Source organism: Mesocricetus auratus, unplaced genomic scaffold (genome assembly GCF_017639785.1).
Source record: "Mesocricetus auratus isolate SY011 unplaced genomic scaffold, BCM_Maur_2.0 Super-Scaffold_4256, whole genome shotgun sequence".
Taxonomy (NCBI): Eukaryota; Metazoa; Chordata; class Mammalia; order Rodentia; family Cricetidae; genus Mesocricetus; species Mesocricetus auratus.
In genome coordinates, this window is record NW_024429182.1 from 124,855,646 (window position 1) to 124,872,226 (window position 16,581).

The 16,581-nt window shown below is 39.7% G+C and overlaps 1 long non-coding RNA gene across 1 annotated transcript in view; it reads left to right on the plus strand.

Moving 5' to 3' along the window:
- LOC121135411 overlaps nt 1-16,365 on the plus strand; it is a 30,681-nt gene extending 14,316 nt beyond the window's left edge. The window contains exon 5 of the long non-coding RNA XR_005872546.1: nt 16,231-16,365. This is a non-coding gene — a long non-coding RNA (uncharacterized LOC121135411). The remainder of the gene's footprint in view (nt 1-16,230) is intronic.
- The last annotated feature ends 216 nt before the right edge of the window (nt 16,366-16,581 follow it).

Below are 16,581 nucleotides of genomic sequence, written 5' to 3' on the forward strand. Positions count from 1 at the left end.
GTACACTGCACTCATCAGCTGCCCAGTCACTGTGTGCAGGCTTAGCATCCACCTTTCATGGGCCGTAACAAACAAGGATCATTTGGGAGCTTGTCCAAAAACTACATGACTGTCCTAGTAAAATCAGTGTTTTAAAATCTATATTTAGCAGGGAGAAGCTCTGTCTCCTTGGCAGCCAGGGCAGGTATTTGGAGGGAAGGAAGTCTGCAACCGTCTTGATGCAGGTAGGGTTTGTGTCATGCACAGTATAGCTCCATCTCTGCTGATTTCCAGATAGATCATCCCACAGTCTCGCTGGCCACTATGCCCATCTGGCCAGACTCAGAGGAGTTTGTTATCTGACGCTCCTCACTTCACGGATACAGTGACAGGTGTGTCAAGAGGGGAACAATAACCAGAAACAGATGTGTGGAATATTCACCAATATGTCAGCAACTATGTTGCACTTCAGCACAGTCCATTCTTATCCTGGACAAATAAAAAATATAAGAAAGAAAGAAAAGGGGGACATTTGTTTCCATGAGGCCAATATCCATGCCAAACAGTGCATCAGTCTGGCTCTTGTGTTTGGTATAAACAGTACTCAAACACTCAAAAGTAATGTCAAAAGTTCAAAGGGTGAAGAGTTAAGAATTCTCACATGGGCAAATAAATGAGGTCTGCCAATTGGCTGGCCTTCGCTCTGCTCTCCGTGAAGTGTCTCCTTGGGACTGGGGTGATGTGTGGCTTTGATTCCCTGGCCTTGTTCTTCCATAACCTGGTTTGGAATGTATCCCAGTCCTAAGAGATTGGGGGTCACTCTGGCTTGATAGAGTAAGGTCAGAAAATGGAATGAAGCTAGGATATCTCAATTGAGATTTGAGCGTATATAAGTATAAATCAAAAAAGGAAAATCCTTGAAGGGACACCTTGCAGCTGTCGCCACAAATGAAAAGTTTCAAAATAAGGAGATCCAGAGCACTGGGATGACTGCAGATGATAATTCCCTGCTGGTCCTTCTAGAAAAACACCAATGTTCAGATGAGCATTCCCAAGTAAAGGATTCATGCTCTCCCAAGAAATAATGCTCACCCAGATTCTTTAAATAAGTCTTAAAAGTTACTTCTAGGACAGGATTTTAGGTATTGAAAAAAATTGCCTCCATTACATACCTTTCTTGGCATGGTGGAAATTAGAAAATTTACCTCGCAAGCCCGTAAATATTAGAATTTGCAGGAACATTTTTTTCTTGGAAATTCATATTGCTTTCACAGTTGAGTCATTCATTCAGAAAGAAAGGAGAAAGCAAGTAAATTATGTCTCCTTTCCTTCCTAAATGCCACTGTCTCATTTCGCTGTAGGATAGTCCTGATTTTATGTTTATTTAAACAGACATTTCTCTGGTTTGTGGGCATATTCCAGAGTAGAGCTGCATGTTGCTTCGAGTGCAGTTCTTATGGGCAAACACCTGATCCCCCTTAATAAAAGATAAAAGGGAAACAGTTCCCTTGCCATTCATATACCCCCTCCATGCCCTGCCGACTGGCACTCAGCCTCCTTGTTTGACCTTTCTTTTCTGGCACACCACTGAATGTACTGAACATTGTACAGTGGTTGCAGAAGATGCCTCTAGTGCCAATTGAAAGCCACTACTGCAGAAATTGTTTGCATTCAAGAGTGCTTAGGATTATGGTGAGAACACAAGTCCCTGGAGTTTCAGTAGATCACGTGACAACACGGAGAACTGCTACTCAGCCGAGTCAAAGTCACCTCTCCCTCTCATATTTTCAAGGCAGCATTTTCTAAGAACCTCAGTTTAGCATCCCCTGCCATGCTCAAGAAAGGCAGCACTACTCACACAACTTTCCCTCTTAATTCAATTCATCTCTTCAGTGGGCTTCTCGTTCTTTGGAAGAAGTCAACGCATTGCGTTCACACAACGGAGTTTGTGTGCTCATCACCTTGATGAGCATTCTCCAAAAGACTTTATGTAGAACACAGATTCAGAAGACTGGGAGAAGATTTTTGATTTAAGAGTGACCCAGGGTCAGATAATTTTAAGTAATATTGAATTAAACTTAGAAAGCTGTATTAAGTACAGAATTTCTCAGGACCTTTCATCTGTGCAATTAGATGCATGGGATTGCTGAACAAGGGATGAACTTGTGATTTTTCTTATTTAGGTTCATTATCAGTTATTATTATTACTATCATCATCATGATTATTATTATTGTTTTTGTCTTTTTGAGCATTTTATATAGTGTTTCACACTTAGTCAATTCTGGCCTCAGACTCACAATATTCAGCTTGCCTCAACCTCCCGTGTGCTGGGACAACAGGTATGTGTCAACACAGAAGGCTTTTTTCCTACATTGAAAAATTTTCCTTCACTTTAAATATTATCTCCTTTTTCTGGGGATGCCTTCCTCTGCCTAACGTTCCAGGGGACTTAGGAAGTGCTGTTTTAATGTGGTGATGCTTTTCTTCCATCCCAGAAGAAGAAAACTTGCCACTTCTCAAGATGGCTTATGTCAAGAGCAGGTGACATTGGAGTTTAAATTAGATTAACTGGCCTATAATTTTATTTAAGCCACACTGAGAGATATTTTTTTTAAAAAATTCCCACAAATTGACAAACTGTTATGCACTTGAAATGGAAAAGAAAAAAAATGGAATAAAAGCTTTAAAACATGAGGACTAACCTCTTCAGCAGACACCCACATAGAGCTTCGTAAATCATTTAAAATGTGACAAGAAAAAGAAAACCTGATCAAGTGATTGTCCAAATAATTATAGTTTATTCTTCAACTTTTCCTCATTGAAATCACATTGTCACTTGAGTAGTCATCTTGACACGACTAATTATTGCTATCCAAAGAGAAACGAAAAAAAAACCCTTAAAATGTAGTTTAACCAATTTTCAACTTCAGAAGCAATCACCGAGACAAGGGGTCTGTGAGGAATGACACACTCCCACCTCCCTGCTCCGGCTATGCTGGCCTAGGCAGGACGCTGCGGTCTACTCACTAGCCTTGTTTGTAGCCCTTCACCTGCCACCTTGACATCCAGCGTTAGCTTTCTGTTTCATCCAAGACAATGTAAATGTGCCACACTGATAGAGAAAAGCACACTTAGGTATGGCCAAGGTCCTTAGGTGACATGAGTCAAGGCTGACCCTGTGACATCTTTACCATACACTCAGCCTCTGTTGGCTCCACCTCTTTCCCTGTGACATGCCTTTGTGAGGTCAGATAACACCAAGTATTCCCTGAAGCTGGAATGGCATATGCTGCTCTGCCTTTCTGTTCCCATGCCCAGTCTTCCCCAGGAAGCCAAGCGATGACATCTGAAATGTTGGAATTAATGTCACAGTTCTCAATGATTGGTTACATTTGCCCTCAATGGAAATGGGGTTGGATTAAAGAGGAGATGAGATTCAATGCCATCTATAAGGAGCTATCTGAATACGTGTGCTCTCAACTACTGAGCCTTGATTAGAAACTATTAAATTTTTTTGTTCTACACTCTGTCACAGTGGACAGTGCTCAAACTAGTCACTTTGATGAATCATTCTCAAAACAACTAAGCAATGAACTTGAACACATCCATGGGCTCCTATGCACCAAAAGCACTAATTGCACTGGGATTATCACCACTTTGCTCATAGGGAAAGGAGACTGCACATCTGCATGATTCCATCCAAGGCTCAGGCACTAGCTAAATCACCCCTGGAAAGGGAATGTTATACAGCGATCATCATATTCACCACATTTCGTTCTGTTTTGATGTAATCTCAAATCAGGTATAAGGAAAACAACTCATTGAAAATGAAGTTGCCCAAATATTTCAACACAAGCATGGTTTCAGATTGCCTGTGTTAGGCTTGCTTTCCCACCCTGGAGAGTTCCAAGGTCCTTCCAGGGAACTTGTTCTAGGCGATGAGAATGAGGCCAGTATTTGCTGATGTTAAAAAGACATGGCATCTGCACTAGGCCGGAGAAGGGGCTGGTTGAACAAATTAAAGTCAAACACATCATAGCCAGATTAGCAGAGTTGAGTGAGCTGCCTCCTGTGTTTCTCCCTTTCCTTCATTCTTTTTTTAAATGTTTATTTCCCTCTCTAAATAACAAGAAAACAACAACAACAAATCTCTCTAATTGTTTTGTGTCATCATCCCTTCTTACATTCACCAGTTCCCATTTCACACTCTGTTTTTTGGGAATTGCTTTTATAATACAACCTGAAGGAAAATTTAAATACAGGTAGCTACATAAACTGTCTCTGATTTGTTCTGGTCAGTAGGAGTTTTCACTTACATACAGCTTGTATATACAAACCCACTGGAAAATAATAATGCTTGCATCTTGTATTAGAAAAAAATTGTCCTGTTGCCAAAAATCAGACAAAAATAATGTACTGTGTCCCTCCCATCTTAAGCAGATTTAGAACTCATTGGAGCCACCTTTTCATGTACTAGATGGTTGCTCTCAATGGGTGAGTTCACCCATGAAGAGCTTTAATTACTTGATATTTTAAAAGAATTCTTTATTTTATTAGTAGAGGGAGAAGGGCAAGAGCAAGGAGGGAGAGTCATCTGTGTGGGAGAAGTTGAAAGCAGCATGTGGGAGGCATGAGTTTTAAAATATAACATCCTTAATGCACGGAAACTTCATTCTCAAAACAAGGAGCTGATGTGGGAATCGGTCTTGGCCTGCCAACAGGATAAAAGCACAGTTTCAGGAGACATCCTTATTTTGAAGCAACTCAAAAAAGTAAAACAAATGGCAAACAAGCAAACAAACAAACAAAACCCAGCAAGCATCCATTTAAACCAAAGGGAGAAGCCAACAGAACATTTCAGTTGTTGTTTTAGATTTTCCCAACATTAATTTCCTCAAAGAACACGGAATGGGAGGCTTGCAGGCTTGGACCAGGAAGAATTGCAACACAAGCTCAGAGGGGCTGCAGCGGCTTCCTGCTCTCCTTCTGCCCCCCAACTTCCTTTGTTCCTTAATCATGAGGCAGCTGTTTCCTCTGGAATCACACACCCCAGCTGACAGGTCTCTGCCTCCTGGAGCCTGTTGTATAGAAAGCACATCAGCTCAGAATGTTGACATCAAATCTGCTTCTTCGCAATCTGCCTCCCTCCACCCAGTAGCCCCTCTCCCCCAGGCCCTTGGGTTCATGGTGACCTTCACAAAAGACAAAATCAGAAGGGAAAAAAAAGCAGCCCAAGCATTTCAGATTTTCATCTTCAACGGGCAAAGCAAATGTTGGTAAACTGTCAGGATCTCAGGTTTCAGACTGAGAAAATGTTTCCAGGGTTGTCTTCTGAGAACAAAATGTTGCTTGGCATTGGTTTCCTAGCTCGCTTGCAAAACTAGTGCTCTGTAACACACATTTGGTGTAGAATCTCCAAGGTGAGAGGTGCAGTGAGTGGTGAGCTGTGCTTCAGAAACTTAGTTCTATTATTTATTTACATTGACATTTTGAGGTAAAAAAAAAGCACTATAAGAAACCCCATGCACTCAATATATTGAAGGGGGAGCATACAGAAAATGTAAATTCATAGTTAGATCACTGTGGAAGAATGGAGCATTTGTCATCTGCTATAATATGTTGGTAGAATGTGGAGTGAGGAAGAGAAAATTATGTGTGTGTTGGTGAATGCAAGGTGAAGAAATGAATCAAGGAAGGTTAATATTAATCAGGGTTCCCCAGAGAAACTGGACTAAAGCAGGGTGCTAGACAGATAGACATAAAGATTATATGTGGGTGATGGTTAGAAAAATATAGATGATAAAAGGAGATATATGGTAGATATAGGTCCACAATAAATATAGATATAGATAGACAGACAGACAGACAGACAGACAGACAGATAGATAGATGATAGACTGGCAGACATAGATGATATGTGGATGATTTTTAGGAAATGACAGAAGATAGGTGATAAAAATACATATAAGATATATATATATACATGATAGGCAGACAGATAAATGGCATCTATAAGATGCATGATACATTGACACATAAATGTATACATACACATAGACAAACAAATGGAGTTATTATTAAACTTGATTTGCATAGGTAAAGAAGAAAATAAATTCTAGTACCTTGTGTGTACAAGTAGGAGAATCAAGGAAGTCTAGAGTATAATTCATTCTATGCCAGAAGACCTGACACCTATAGGGAGGATATAAGTTTGTGTTTGATTACAAAGACTGGGAAATAAGGAACATCAAACATCCCTGGCAGGTGACAGTCCCAGTTTGAGCAGAGAGCTAACCTGTGCTCTTCTCCCAACTTTATTAAATTATAGAAACAGTAAAATTATTTTTATTGTTGTTGATGATGATTTTATTAAGGAAAGGCCATCTTTAAGATGTTTGAAGGATAACCTAGCTAGAATCAATGTTCTCCATAAAATCTAATGAACTCAAGTTGAGCAGTTAAAGATGTCAAAGGGATAATAAGCACAATGCAATGTTTCTGGTGTATTAAGAAGAGACTTTAGAGCCTTGCTCTTTTACGGTGGTATCTATATATGAAAATTTACTTGGAAATCCATAAATAGTATCATAGTTTTGAATCCTTGATGTTGCATGCATTCAATGCAATTACAATTATCACATAGTCATAGAGAAATGGTCATTATGAGTAGTGATGATAAGTCACTTGACATTGAATTCTGCCACGTTACAGCAGTGAGCAGAGGGCAAGCCATGTAATCTGTCTAAACTTAACTTTCTTTATTCACCAGATGGAGCTGGAGTTTTGTTGGGGAAGGCTTATTTAATATGAGCAAATACAGGTGTCAGAATTATAATTATTTAATTTGTAAATTTGAATTAGGAAAAAAGCTTACTTCACATGTCAATCCCAGCTCCCTCTTCCCCCTTCCTCCTCTGCTCCCCACCAGACCAACCAGCCCCCCACCGAATACCCACTCCATTCCCCAGGGAGGGTGAGGCCCTCCATGGAGGATCTCCAGAGTCTGTCACTTCATTCAGGACAGGAAGTAGGCCCTCCCACATATGTCCAGGCTGAGAGAGCATTCCTCAATGTGGTATAGGCACCCAATGCCCATTTGTAAGCCAGGGATAAATGATGATCTACTACTCAAGGTCCCGTAGATTGCCTAGGCCTCCTCACTGACACTCATATTCAGGGGGTCTGGATCAGACCCATGCTGGGCTCGAAGAGCTCCCCTTGTTCAGGTCAGCTGTCTCTGTGGGTTTCACCAGCCTCGTCTTGATCCCTTTGCTCATCCCTCCTCTGTCACAGGGTTCCAGGTGTTCAGTTCAGAGTTTAGCTGTGGGTGTCTGCCTCTGCTTCCATCAATCACTGGATAAAGGCTCTAGGATGGCATATAAGGTAGTGGTCAAACTCATTATCGTGGGGGGGGCATTTAAGGTAGTCTCTCCACTATTGCTTAGTTTGTCATTTGGGGTCACCCTTGTAGATCTCCGGAAATCTCATTAATGCTAGATCTCTCCTCAAACCTATAATGCCTCCTTCTATTACAGTATTTCTCATCCTGCTCTCCTCTATTCTTCCCATGACTCAAACTTCCTGCTCAGCCACGTCTTCTTCTCCTCTCTTCTTCTCCCCCTCTTTTTCACTGGGTCCCTTTTCCCTTCCCCCATGCTCCCAATCCACTCATTTCTGTTCTCTAGGGTATCATGCATATCTCTCTTAGGGTCATTCCTGTTTCCTAGACTTTCTGGGAGTCGGATTGTAGGCTGGAACTCTCCTGATCCATATCTAAAATCCATACATGAGTGACTATATACCATGTTTGTTTTTTTGTGTCTGGGTAACCTCACTCAGTATGGTTTCTACTAGTGCAATCCATTTGCTTGCAAATTTAAAGATTCCATTGTTTTTTTCCACTGATTAGTACTTCATTGTGTAAATGTACCTCATTTTCTCTATCCACTCTTCAGTTGAGGGGATCCAGGTTGCTTCCAAGTTCTGGCTATTGCAAATAATGCTGCTATGAACATAGTGGAATAGACATCCTTGTTGTATGAATGGGCATCTTTTGGTTAAAAACCTAAGAGTGGAATTGCTGGGTCTTGTGGTAGACTGATTCCCATTTTTTCTGAGGAATCTCCATACTGATTTCTAAAGAGGCTGTACGAGTTGTCACTCCCACCAGCAGTGAAAGAATGTTCCCCTTTCTCCACATCCTCTCCAAGCATAAACTGTCATTGGTGTTTTTTATTTTAGCCATTTTGACAGGAGTAAGATGGTATCTCAGAGTTGTTTTGATTTGCATTTTCCCAATGACTAAGTATGTCTAAGTATGTTGAGCACTTACTTAAGTGTCTCTCAATTATTTTAGACTCCTGTATTGAGAATTGTATATTTAATACTGTCCCCCAATTTTTAATTTGGTGTTTTGGAGACTGCTTCTTGAGTTCTTTGTAAATTCTGGAGATCAGCCCTCTGTCAGATGTGGGGTTAGTGAATATCTTTTCCCATTTTGCAGGCTGCCCTTTTGTCTTGTTGATTGTGTCCTTTTCCTTGGAGAAGAGTCTCAGTTTCAGGAGGTCCCATTTATTAATTGTCAATCTCAGTATCTATGCTACTGGTGTTATGCTCAGGAAGTGGTCTCCTGTACCAATTCATTCAAGGGTACCTCCCACTTTCTCTTCTAAGAGCTTCAGTGAGGCTGCATTTATTTTGGGGTTTTTGATCCATTTGGATTTAAGTTTTGTGCGTAATGCTAGACATGGATCTATCTGCAGTCATCTACATGCCAGCATCCAGTTATGCAAGCACCATTAGTTAAAGATACTTTCTTTTTTCCATTGTACAATTTTAACTTCTATGTCAAATATCAGGTGTTCATATGTGTATGGGTTAATATCTGGGTGTTCAATTCAATTCCATTGGTCTACCTGTCTAATTTTGTGCCAATACCAAGCTGCTTTCAGGACTATAGTTCTATAATAGAGCTTGGAGTGGTGATGCCTCCGGACATTGCTTTGTTGAACAGGGTTGTCTTGGCTATCCAGGGTCTTTTCTTTTTCCATATAAAGTTGAGAATTGTTCTTTCAAGGTCTGGGAAGAATTAAGCTGGGATTTTGATGGCGATTGCATTGAATCTGTAGATTGCTTTTGGCAAGATTGCCGTTTTTTTTTTTTTTTTTTTTTTTTTTGGTTGATCCTACCTTTCTAAGAGCATGGGAGATCTTTACATTTTCTAGTGTCTTCTTAAATTTCTTTCTTTAAAGACTCAAAGTTCTTGTGATACAGGTCTTTCATTTTTTTGGTTAGTGTGACCCCAAGGTGTTTTATGTTGTTTGTGGCAGTTGTAAATGCTGATGTTCCTCTGATTTCTTTCTCAGTCCTTTTATAGTGTGCATATAGTAGGGCTGCTGGTTTTTTTGAGTTGATCTTGTATCCTGACAATTTGCTGAAGGTATTTATCAGATGTAGGAGTTCTCTGGTAGTGTTTTTTTTTGATCATGTATGTAAGCTATAATATCATATGCAAATAGTGAAAGTTTGACCTCTTCCTTTCAAATTTGTATTCCCTTGATCCCCTTTTGTTGTCTTATTGCTCTAGCTAGAACTTCAAGTACAATATTGAAGAGATATAGAGAGAGTGGACAGCCTTGTCTTGTTCCTGATGTTAGAGGAATCGCGTTGAGTTTCTCTCCATTTAGTTTGCTGTTGGCTGTTGGTTTGCTCTATATAGCTTTTATTATGTTTAGGTATGTTCCTGTTATCTGGGATCTCTCGAAGACGTTTATCATAAAGGGGTGTTGAATTTTGTTAAAGGCTTTGCCAGCATGTAGTGAGATGATCATGTGACTTTTGTTTTTCAGCTTGTTTATATGGTGGATTACATTGATGGATTTTCATATGTTGAACCATCCATACATCCCTGGACTGAAACCTGCTTGATCATGGTGGATGATTTTTCTGATGTGTTCTTAGATCTGATTTGCCAGTATTTTATTGAGTATTTTTGCATCAATGTTCATGAGGAATATTGGTCTGAAACTCTCTTCTTAGTTGTGTCTTTGTGTGGCTTGGGTATCAAGGTTATTGAAGTGTCATAGAAAGATTTTGGCAATGTCCCTTCTGCTTCTATTAAGTGGAATTCTTTGAAAAGAATTGGTATAAGCTGTTCTTTGAATTTCTGGTAGAATTCTGTACTGAGGCCATATGGCCCTAGGCTTTTTTTGGTTGGAAGACTTTTGATGGCTACTTCTATTTCCTTAGGTATTATAGGGCTATTTAATTGCTTATCTGTTTTTGATTTTATTTTGATAAGGGATATATATCCAGAAAATTACCCATTTCCTTTAAATTTTCAAATTTTGTGGAGTACAGATTTTCCAAGTATGACCTGATGATTCTCTAGATTTCTTCTGTGTCTGGTGATATGTCCTTCTTTCCATTTCTGATTTTGTTAATTTGCATCTTCACCCTCTGCTGTTTGGTAAGTTTGGGAAAAGGTTTGTCTATCTTGTTGATTTTCTGAAATAACCAACTCTTCATTATATTATCCTTGTATTGTTTTCCTAGTTTCTACTTTATTGATTTCAGCCCTCAGTTTGATTATTTCCTGGCATCTATTCCTCCGGGTTGAGTTTACTTCCCTTTGTTCTAAAACTTTCAGTTGTGCTGTTAATTCTCTAGTGTGACTATTCTCCAGTTTCTTCATGTGGGCACTTAGTGCTATGAACTTTCCTCTTAGCACTGCTTTCAAAGTGTTCGATAAATTTGGTTATATTGTGTCTTCATTCTTATTGAGTTCTTGGCAGTTTTTAATTTCTTTTTTTATTTCTTCGTTGACCCAGGAATGGTACAATTGATTCTCTCTTCAAATCCATTCTTTTAGCCTATGTCTTTTTATGGGCTAGTTAAGACCATTAATATTGAGGGATATTTATGACCATTGATTGTTCATTCTTTGTTTTGGAATAGTTGTTGTTGGTGGAATTGTATGTGGATTTCCACCCTTTTTTTCTTTTGGTTGTTGGTAAAGTGGGATTATCTATTGCCTTTATTTTTCTGGTTGTATTTACCTTCCTTGGGTTGGAGTTTTCCTTCCAGAACTTTCTGTATGGCTGATTTAGTGGATATGTATTGTTTAAATCTGCTTTTGTCAAGGAATATCTTGTTTTCTCCATCTATAGTGATTAAGAGTTTTACTGGGTATAGTAGTCAGGGGTGGCATGTGTAGAAAACCTATCCAGAACCTCCTGGCTTATAGAGTTTCCATGGAGAAGTCATGTGTGATTCTGATAGGTTTACCTTGATATATTACTTGCCCTTTTTCCTTAGCTGCTCTTAATATTCTTTCTTTATTCTGTATTTTTGTGGTCTTGATTATTATGTGGCAAGGGGACATTTTTTGTAGTCTACTCTATTTGTTGTTCTGTATGATTCTTGTACCTTCATTGACAAGTCTTCCTCTAGGTTGGGAAAGTTTTCTTCTTTGATTTTGTTGAATATGTTTTCTGCCCTTTTGAGGTAGGCTTCTTTACTTTCTTCTATACCTATTATTTTTAGGTTTGGTCTTTTCACGGTGTCCCATATTTCCTGGACATTTTGTGTTAGGGATTTTTTGGACTTATGATTTTCTTTGGTGGATGAATCTATTTCCCCTAGTGTATCTTCAACACCTGAGATTCTCTCTTCCATCTCTTGTATTCTGTTGGCTATGCTTGCATATGTAGTACCTGACTGTTTGCCCAGCTTTTCTAATTCCAGCATTCCTCTCCAGCATAAATTGTCTTTGGTGTTTTTGATTTTAGCCATTCTGACAGGAGTAAGATGATATCTCAGAGTTGTTTTGATTTGCATTTCCCTGATGGCTAAGGATGTTGAGCACTTTCTTAAGTGTCTCTTGGCCATTTTAGCCTCCTCTACTGAGAATTCTCTATTTAGCTCTGTACCCCACCTTTTAATTGGATCCTTTGGTGTTTTGGAGACTTGTTTCTTGAGTTCTTTGTAAATTTTGGAGATTAGCCCTCTGTTCAGATGTAGGGTTAGTGAATATCTTTTCCCATTCTGTGGCCTGCCTTTTTGTCTTTTTGACTGTGTCCTTTGCCTTACAGAAGCTTTTTAGTTTCAGAAGGTCCCATTTGTTAATAGTGTGTGAGATTTTATGTGCATTTTGAGCTTTAGTAATGTTTCTTTCACGAATGTAGGTGCCTTTGTATTTGGGGCATAGATGTTTAAATCTCACCTATATCAGCTGCACATCTACATTGCCTCTACTCAGGTTCCCTGATACCCTCAATTTTCACCACTACAGGAAGCTATACAAGTATCAGAGGTAAAATCAAGCAGGAATAGCAAGCTGCTGCTCAACACCACCGCAGGGGAAGCAAACATTTCTGCTACTCTACTGTCCATGTGGTTTTTATTAGTTCCCATCACTCTACTGTCCATGTGGTATCTACCCTGATGGCATGTTCTTCTTAGACATGCTAGTCTTACCAACAAGGCTCTAGGCTCTAGTGCAGTGACTTCTCCCTGCATCTCAAAGTCACTTCTGTCACCTCCTTTCATGTGCTAATTTACTCAACCCAAACCTTTGAAGGAAGCTGAATTTCCATCTCTTAAGTGGTCCTCTCTGTGTCTAAGGCACTGTGTCTTCCTCTCTCCAAACACTCTGACCATGGCTAGAAAACTTAGTTTTAGCAAGAACACACTCTTAGGGGTGTTTTGCTATTCTTAGCTTCATTCTGGATGACGTTTAGTGGCTTGAAAGTGTGACTAACTGAAATGCAGATGCAGTGATCTTGTTGCATGAAAGGACATCTGCCACTGAAGTGTTTCAGAATATTCTGGAAGAAGGATGAACAGGGAGCTAGAGGAAGAGATAGGGAACCAAATCTTGAAATAGATTTTAATGTAAGAGTATAGTTCTGCAGCAGGAGTAGATGTTAAGGGCACATGGACATGTGAAGGTAGGGTAATGTCTGAAGCTGCATGGATATCAGATGTTTGGGACTACTTTGGTACACTTACATTGAGGAGCAGAGGAGACAAATAATATGTGAATAAGGAAATCAGTCCTCCATCTCCCTTTGACGATTCGAGTGTTGAACATGAGTTGTGAGAGTTTTAGAGTAGTAAGCCTGGATAACAACTACTGAGTGTTGAATGGTGGCTTAGCCCTTGAGTGTAAAACACAGGGACACCCAAAGACAGCCAATACTGCAACCATGATGGAACAGGATTTTAAAGGTTTCTATACCACCCCTAAACTGCTAATGTGCACAGGGACCACACTGTTGCTCATTGTGTTACTGCTTTTGTCTGCATTCTTGGTATCCTTGGAGACCTGGATTCCTGCAGTGCAGGAAGATCAGCTGCAGGCATAATGGCCATGCTCCAGGAAAAACTTAAACAGAAATATATCCCCAGAACTCTCTATATCTGATTCACTTAACTCTGGTGAAACATTGTAGGATTACACAAGATAAAGGAACCCAATGTTTAATTGGGGAACTCAGAAGGCTTTTCTAAATAAGGGATATGGTATTGAGGTTGAGAAGCCTTGAGGACACTCTAGAATTTTGACAGGTGGAATTGATATGTTAATTTTCTAGTATAATCTTGGGCTTAAAATGCTTCTTTGTGTGTTCTGTCTTTCCTTAGCTGAATTTGCATCAGGAGGATAACATCCAGGTAGCCAGGAATCTTATCATGTGGTATTTCTACTTTTTTAATGCAAATTTCCACTTTCCTACTCTATTTGTCTCAGATAGGCAATGCTGTATATTCTTGGGAGGACAAAGAGTGCTGGTTGTTTGATAGAGATACTGTTTTGAGGGTGCAGAAACTACATTTCATCCAGAAGATGAAGAGAAGCATCACATTGTTAGACTAAGGGAAATATCCCCAAGAAGTGAGGCATTATGTATGCATTGTGCTCATAGATAGAACATCCCCAAAGAAGGGATACCCTATAAATCATGCTTGCAGATGAAGGCCCTGTGTGATACTCACAGATGGGTCAGTCCTAGCATAGTTTTCTTCTCCCTTGTAGCAAGAGTGGAATTTCATGGAATGCTTGCTATTTAGCATTACCATTTCTTTGTCTATAAAGTGATAAATAACAAAGATGAAATGTGTGCTGAAGACATAGATTGCAATATAAAAGGAAAGGATTGTGTCTAACCACACTGGCATACTCACGTGAATTCTGAAGAAGCTGATAGTATTAATCTGAGAATCCAGTGTCACCATAAGCCACTAAAGCATCTGCCATTCATTGTGGAATTTATCTTCAAAATGAGTTTTTCCTTCCTAGAATATATAGGAACAATATACAAAATGCCTAGAGACAATTTTTCAGTAACAAAATTACATTCTACTCTTAGAAGTTTCTCCATGGAACTTTAAATTGTTTCCTTAAAAGACAGGACAAAGCTCATATATGTGTTGCAATTTGGTTTATTAATATTTTAAAATTAAAATATAATTATATGTCCCACTTTTCTTTCCTCCCTTCAATCACTCTGATGTACCTTCACCTCACTTGTTCCATTTCTTTACATATATATGACTAGATATGTAAACAACAACCTGCTCAGTTTGCTTAGGGTTACTGTGTATATATCATTTAGTCAGGGTTGACCACTTGTTACTAGATAACAAATTAAGGGCACATCTCTGTGGGAGACTATTTCTCCCATTCTTATTGGACCCCCCCATATAGACATCTTTTTTTATGCAGTATGATATCCTTAATAAAATAGAACATAGTGTTGAATTTTTCAAGGTGGCTATAATAGAGAACATGACTTCCTAACATTTTTGAAAGCATAAATGAATGAAACCTTATATGTTCTTGTGTTATTTTGTATTTCCTATAGTTCAGCTACATCATTTCGATCCCTCTAAGGTCCTTCTTTAAGAATTACTGAGATAGCATTCTTTTTTTCAAGTAACAGTGGGTTGGCCTTACCATAGCCAGTCTAATTATTCAATAGTTTTATTCATCTTTTTTCATTTCCATTGTATCTTTCCCAGTTTTCTTCCCTCATAAATGCTAAGATGGTCAAATTCATCACTTAAAAGAAAACAGAGCTCATCACATGCAATTCAATAACTTCCCCTATGGGGAAAGCAGGCCACTTTGAAGTTTTTTTTTCTATTCTCAAACTTCATTAAGTTTATGCCAGTGTTGTCTCAAATTAGGTTTATAGAGAAAGGCCTTTTGCAAATTTGTCATTTATAGATTGCATTAAACTGACCTGATTTAGCGATGCTGTTTAGAGAAAAGATATAATGTGTATTTATTCTCAACTATTAGGCAGTAAATATATAGCAATTACTAGAAATGTACAGATGTTCAACCCCCTAAGTGATGAACACATCTTATCTAGAAGACCAAATAGTTTCAAATTCACTTGTTTAACAAAATTATACCAAACATATATTGTATGCCAACATTATGCTGCACTTTAATATTATCAAGTCCAATGGGCTAAGGGCAAAAGCAGGGAACCCAGACAAATGATTACAACTAACACATAGTGATGTGTGTGCTGATGAAGGACAAGGGAAGATGAGAGAGAAGCATCACTCTTAGAAGTCACAAAGAGTCCTGAGGGAAGGCTTGAGGGGTGAAAAGAAAGTGATGGAAACACGGGGAAGCTTCTACAGAGATGGTACCTTGCAAAAGCCATTCTTCTCAGGAAATGTCATGTTGCCCTAGTGGGAGCAGAGCAGCGTTTAGGGAGGAGAATCAATGGGAAGCAGATCACAAATGGCATTGCAACATTCCGATCTAGTCGGAGAAGCTTCCGAGAAGAGAAACCTGTTAGAATTTGTGTTCTAGAAGCTTCTCTATCTAAGTGATACATGAGGAAAAATAGAGGTTGTAGGGTGTGGCTGAAGAACACGGATTAGACATCTCTAGCTCTGTGGGGGAATCCCTGGGAAAAATAAAAATATCCATGAGAGGTAGGATTTGAGTGATACTTCAAAGATATAATTTATCTTTGAGACATGTTCTTCCAGGCAAATCCACACAACAGGTCTCAAAACAAGCAGCAGTGAGGAAATCTGGTTTCTTCCCACTGATTGGTACATGCCATTAGCTTCCTTCTCATCACAAGTCAATAGGAAAACAAGGCAGGACTCTGTTCCTTGGCGTTCTGTATAATTAGATGTGGCGATAGACAACTTTCTGCTTAGGTTTTCCTGGAAATGATACAGTGTTCTTACTAGTCCTTTGTCCTTCTGTCCTTTCCCAGGTACTGTCTTGATTGTAGGGTGTTTGACTATCCTCCTTCTCAGCTGGGTGGAGTTAAAATGCCATCAGTGGCCAGCTTCCAGAAGAGCCGCCCACACAGGAAAGACATCAGCCCCTCCAAGACCCCAACCCCAGGGAGCCCAGCTTCAGGTGAGATTGGGTCTCCAGCGGGGACCGCCCGCCCATCACCCATCCCCCTCCATCTTCGGGGCCACTCCCGGCTTCCAGAAGAGCCGCCCACACAGGAAAGACATCAGCCCCTCCAAGACCCCAACCCAGCGAGCCCAGCTTCAGGTGAGATTGGGTCTCCAGCGGGGACCGCCCGCCCATCCCCCATCCCCCTCCATCTTCG